Source organism: Alligator sinensis, unplaced genomic scaffold, assembly GCF_000455745.1.
Source record: "Alligator sinensis unplaced genomic scaffold, ASM45574v1 scaffold1059_1, whole genome shotgun sequence".
Classification (NCBI taxonomy): Eukaryota; Metazoa; Chordata; order Crocodylia; family Alligatoridae; genus Alligator; species Alligator sinensis.
This window is the reverse complement of record NW_005842103.1, coordinates 1,313-7,032: the sequence shown is the minus strand read 5'-3', so window position 1 is coordinate 7,032 and position 5,720 is coordinate 1,313. Positions and strand designations below refer to the sequence as shown.

Here is a 5,720-nt window from a genome sequence, read left to right as displayed (position 1 = left end):
TCCGCACTGCGGGGAGCGCCGGGCTCCTGGCGCGGGGCCGCCTGTGCGGGGCGTGCCCGGTCCCCCGTGCCGGGGCGGCGCTGCCCCGTGTCTCCGCGCTCCTGCGCTTTGTCCGTCCCCATTTTCGTGTTGTTAAACCGCGGCTTTCTCTCCGCTGCTCCCAGCCGGGCGGGCGCGGGCGCGCTGCTCCGTGGGGTGCTGCCCCTCGGGGGCCTGGGGGCCCCTGCTTTGGGAGCCGTTGGCTGAGACGTGCCCTCGGTCCGAGTCCTGGTCTGGGAGTGGTGTTAATTACCTTGAGTCGGGGCGGGTCTTTCTGTCATGGTGTCCGGTCTCCGAGGAGAGGGGGGTCCCCTGTGCCGGCTGGGGCTTCTCCTGGGCTCCAGCCCTTGCGTGCTCTGGGCCTTGGCCCGAGGTGCCCCAGCCGCACCTGGCCTGTCCTGCTTGGGGTCGGGGGGACGCTTGACCCTGTGGGTGCCGGGAGCCAGCTGTGGCCGGCTGGTCTCGGGGCCTGGCAGAAACGTGTCTTGCGTGGGGCTGGGGGTGAGCAGTCCCGGTGCGGGGAGGTGTCCTGAGCTTTGCACTTGCAGGCCGTGGTTTTGCAGTAGGGGCCTGCGGTGCCCGAGGCTGCTTCTGCCTGTTGCCCTTGTGTGTCAGCTGCTCCTAAACTTCCTCAGTAGGGGCTGGGCCTGGGTTTTGGGTGTCCGGCTCTTCTCTCTCAACTGTGGTGGGGCAGAAGATTGAGTGTGCGTCTGCCAGCGGTTGCTGTTGCCCAGGCCTGCGGTCGTGGGCGCTGCTTCTTTGTTCTGTGTTGGCTTAACTGCTGTTTTAAGGATTGGTTTACTAGCTGCAGCCCCCAAAACACTAGGAATTACATTTTTATTGGAAAAGTATTTATTCAAGTCCAGGATTTTTAGGTACCCTTTGAGTGCATACTTTAACACAGCATCAGCAATTATTTTGGGTGCAGGGCCACTTACCAAGTGGTGGCACCTGCTGTAGGCCTGCTCCTCGATAGGTGCCCTGCCCCTTGGTCGCTCTCCTGTGGCTGCGAGTCCTATCCCCTAACCCTGACCTTTGCCACCAGAGGTCCCTCTCTCTGCCCCCTGGAAACACTCCTTTCAGGAAGGGTTTTGCCATCTCAGAAGCAGAAAAATACTGAGTTATATTCTAAAAAGAGAACATCTACAACAATGGCTAATTTTATTAAAAAAAAAAAAAATCAGTAGTTTGATTTCAAGAGTCACTCTTGCACTCCCGGGGCACTGGAAACCTGTCCAGCCTGAGCTTCTCTGAGCACAGCCAGGCTTCCAGAAACCTGTGCACCATTGGATCCAGGAGGTGCTGCCTGTGAGCTGGGGCTGCACCCATGCAGCTAGCACCTTGCCAGGGCAGCCCTGGGGGAAACCGCTGCCGCGGACGGAAGCACGCAGCCCCTGCAACTCGGGGGCTGTGCAATCCACAGCAGCTCGTATTGGCAGGCTCGGGGGGGCGGGGGTGATCAGTAAGGGGCCTGATCTCCTCCCCTGCCCCCCTGCCTGTCTGCATCTGTGGGCAGGCTCCAAAGTACTCTGATTGTTTCATTAAGCATTGTGATTAGCTGCCGAGATAACCCATCGGAGCGCTCTGGACAGACAGAATAAGCCTCTGGAAAGGGGAAGCTTATACAGAGGATGACTGGTTCCTATGGAGGGGGTGCGGGGTGGAGTAGAGCTGCTTCTGTAACTCTTTGGGTGGGAGTTGTCCTGCCATCCCTGCTGTGAGGACTGTAAGTGGAGTTGCCTGTAACTTTTTTTTTGATTGTGGGGGACTGGGATGTTGGTTGGCCTTTCTGCCAAAGTTTCTAGGGTCTGAGAAGCAAGTGCAATGAAGAGACCCAGAGCTGATGACTCGTGGAGGGTAGAGGAGAGAGCAGGAGGCTGGGTGTGTGCTTTTGGATTCCCTGCCCCTGTGCCCTTGGCTGCCTTGGAGGCTGACATGGTAAGAGCCGGGGGGAGGTGCAAGCGTGCTTGGAGGGGTGTAGGATTGTCTTTGATTTGTCAGTTTGTTGCTTTGTCCTTTCACCTTTTGGTTATAGCGATTAAATCTTTCCTATTTGTCTTTGCAGGTTAGGAAGTGAGCAGGGTTGATGTGGAAGGTGGAGAAGGAGCAGCGTGGCTGTGTGAGTAATGGCTTTGAGCCTGAGGTGGTTGACAGGTGGCTGCATAGCCTGTGTGTGAGCAGTGTTGGATGTGGAATATCCTGCCTAGGCAAAGCACAGGGATGGCTTTTGCGAGTTTGGAGCCACTGGGTGGTGGGTCCTGGATGTGTGTGCATGCTGCTTGGGAGGGATTTCCCCTGCTTTTCAGTCTGGTCTTGATTGACCCTTTGGGCTCCATGGCTTGTTTTCTCTCATAGGATCCTGGCCCTTGTGGAGAGAGTTTAGGTTGGAGATGGATGCAAAGAAGTAGAGTTGTGCCATGGTGATGGAGGATAGAGCAGGAGGAATAGCGTGATGGAAGATGGGCTTACGTCAAGTGCGGGTGGTGTTTTGGCTGGGGGTGTCTGGTTGGGCTGCGAAGTCCCTGCTCTGTGTTGGTGTCTTGAGCTGCACGCTTCCAGGGCAGGGCTACTCAAGTGGAGGGCCATGGCACCCAGGAGTGCCTCCGAGATGAGTGGTGTAAGGCTGGGCTGGCTTGGCCCAGAGTTGCTCTGAGTCTGTGCAAAGATGGAGAATCTCCAGGTTGTGGTGGGACAGAGGACTGGGTCTCTGCCTAGCTGTAGCTGTTGCCACATGCCTCCTTTCAGTGCTGGGAATTGCATTTATGTCTTGTTTCTCTGGGTGTGCCACTGGTGTCTGTCTTTGTACCTCTGTTCTTAAAAATCACTGCAGCACTTGTTACTTTGTTCTTCCCAGGACTGAAAGGAGGGTTGTGTTTGCACTTAAATTGATCCCCTCACTTAGGAGGGGTCTAGCTGCAGCCCCCTGCGGTTTGTTTGTGGGGGCAGTGCAAGCTGCTGTTGTAGCCCTGCTTGGGAGGGAGGGGGTGCTGTGAGACCTGTGCATAGCGTTGCAAGTGTTAATTGCTGTTGTTCATTTTTGGTGGTGTGGACATGTTTGGCAAGATGACCAAAGTCTGGTCCTGAGAGGAGAAGAGCTGAGGAAGAGGTGAAGAGACCTGGAGCTGGTATGGTGTGGAAGGAGTTGGAGACGGCATGAAGCCATGCTCACTTGATCACGAGGAGTGAGGTATTTGCTTCTGGCTGGTTGCAGCTCTGGATGGACAGATCCTGCAGTTGGTAAGGGGTTGCTTGGAGCAGTGTGGGGTTGTCTGAATCTAGCAGTTATTCCTGCTTTGCCCTTTGATGTTTTTCATGCTGAGGCTTTTCTTTTGCGCTCTCAGAAGATGCCTGCATCCTGTTTGGGGAAGGGATGGCAAACATGAGGACTGACAGCGCACGAGGGCTGAAGGAGCATGGTGATCCCAGGTGTGGTGAGTGCTGGGTCTCAGGGCTGAGGCCTTCCCCCTGCTGTCTGCCTACCCTGTGTGTGCCCATAGCAGTGTGTTGAGGTGCTCCCTTGACCGGATGTGTGGGGTGGGAATTCCCCCGGTGGTTTCCTTTGCCTGTGTTTTGTTCTTCCACTTGAGGTGAACACATGTTCTCTGTATTTCAGGGTCCTGGTGTGCGTGGAAGGAAAGGGTGAGGGCACAGGGACCGGAGCAGAGCAGTGGTAACGGAGCCAGAGGATCAGGATGCTAGAAGGTGTTTTGTGTTTGGGATGGGGGTTGTCCAGGTGTGGTGGGAAGGCTCAGGCAGGGTGTTGTAGGGATCAAAGTTCCCCTTCTCTGTTGTGGTGGCATGCTGTGGCCAGGGGTCCCTCATCTGGCTCTGCATGAGGCTTGAGCATCTGTGCCTGTCCCTGCTACTAGCCGTTTTGACTCCCTGAGCTGGGTTTGGTCCAACATTTGGGTGCTGGTGTCTGGCCCTCTCCAGGTTTTGCTGGGGCAGAAGATGGTGCGCGTCTCTGCCTAGCTGTTTGTCTTGCCACAGGCTCTTCCACCGGTGCCGGGAACAGCTTGTCCTGTGTTCGTGTGCCTTTCTGTTTGTCTTGTTGTCTTACAAGTCACTGCAGCGTTTCTCTGCTCTTCCCAGAACTAGCAGGAGACCTACCTGTGTTTGCACACCTAAATTTGCTTCCCTTGCTTGCTATGGGAAAGCCCTGAGAGGGCTCTGCCTGCACCCTCGCAGCTGTTGGGGGGGGAGTTGCCTGTGGGGTCTTGGCAGGGAGGGTCTGCTGCCCCCAGTGCTGTGAGGCCTCTGAGTTGTTAACATTGACAAGTGTCGTCTTGTGCTGTGTGTGTGTGCGCGCGCGCGCGTGTCCAGAGGAGCCACCTTGCCAAGGCTTCAGGCACTGAAGACAAGGTGAAGAGATGGCGGAGGAGGAAATAGGCAGCTGTCTTGTGGCTTCCCAATTTGTGTGGCGTGAGGCCTCTGCCCCTGTGACGTCACCTGTCTGGAGCCTGCGGTGGGTTTGAGATTCCTTGGGGCGGTGTGATGTCTTTGTCTTCCTGTCTGACCACTTGTTCCGCACTTGTTCTTTCATGTTTACAGGAGCTGTTGCGTGTGTATCTTTGCAGGTCATGCTGTGTGTACAGTGGTCACTGTGATACATCACGTTTTGATTGCCTGTGAATATCCAGCTCCGGGAGGCCGCAGGCAAGCCTTTGAGAGCTCGGGTAGTGAGTAGGGGGGCCGGATGCGTGTGCTGCGGGGGTGGGAGAGGAGCTTTCCTTGTCTCTGACTTTGTGCCCTTGCATCCCCTCTTTGGGCTGACACGATTTCTGTTCTTTTTCCAGAAGCCTGTATGCATCTTGTGGGGGAAGAGGGATGCAGGGAGTTTTGTGCCATGCTGATGGAAGATGAAGCAACGCAATGCTTAAAGGTGGCTGTGGTTAGAGTGGGGGGGCAGGGGGGTGAGCGTTGTTTGCCCTGGGGTTTTTTGGGTGAGGGGGGAAACCCCTAATGCCTGATAGATAGTGTCTTGAGCTTCTTGTTTCCAGCGGGGTTTTGGCCTCCTGGGTTGCCCCGGAGCTGGGTGGTGTAAGCCTGGGTTGGGTTTAGGCTGCCTGCGAGTCCTTGTTCTTTGTAAAGGCTGAAAATAGCCTTTGAGTACGTAGGTGGTTTCAGGGTTTGCCCCTGGCATGTGGGTGCAGATCTTGGCCTTGAGTGTGCTGAGGCAGAGGAGCGGGTGCTTGTGTCCCTGCCTGTGCTGCCCCTGGCCTCCTTTCAGTTCTGGGAACTGCACTTTGTTCTCTCTCTCTGGGTTTGTCACTGGTCTTTCTTTCTAGTTTGATTTTTAAAATCACTGCAGCACTTTTTTTCTTCTTCTTTTGCTTTTCCCAGACCTGGAAAGCGGGCCATGTTGGCACCTAAATTGGTTCCCCGCTTTGGGGAGGGGCTTGACTGCACCCTGCCTGCCTTGTTTGTGGGGGTTGGCCGTGTGCTGCTTTTGGAGCCCTGGGCTGTGGGGGGTGGGAGGGGTCTTCCCTTCAGTACTATGAGAGATGAGTACTCTTCTATGTACTAATAGCTTGTTGTTTTGAGGTGATGCTAATGTTTGGACCGTGAGCGGAGGCGAGGCGAGGTAGAGGTAAAGCGACCGGGAACCACAATGATTTAGGAGGCGGAGGATGCAGGTGACTGCACACCGACGGTGACTTCTGGGTCACCTGGCAGGAGGG

The 5,720-nt window shown here is 55.8% G+C and overlaps 1 long non-coding RNA gene across 2 annotated transcripts; it reads left to right on the top strand.

Moving 5' to 3' along the window:
* Window positions 1-3,657: 3,657 nt before the first annotated feature.
* Window positions 3,658-5,719, top strand: LOC102376368. 2 transcript variants are annotated; one of them, XR_001358079.2, is made up of 5 exons: window positions 3,658-3,741; window positions 4,363-4,504; window positions 4,617-4,718; window positions 4,836-4,921; window positions 5,584-5,719. It is a non-coding gene; the product is annotated as an uncharacterized LOC102376368 (long non-coding RNA). The 2 variants fall into 2 exon arrangements; XR_003094258.1 differs by having other exon boundaries at window positions 4,591-4,718.
* The last annotated feature ends 1 nt before the right edge of the window (window position 5,720 follows it).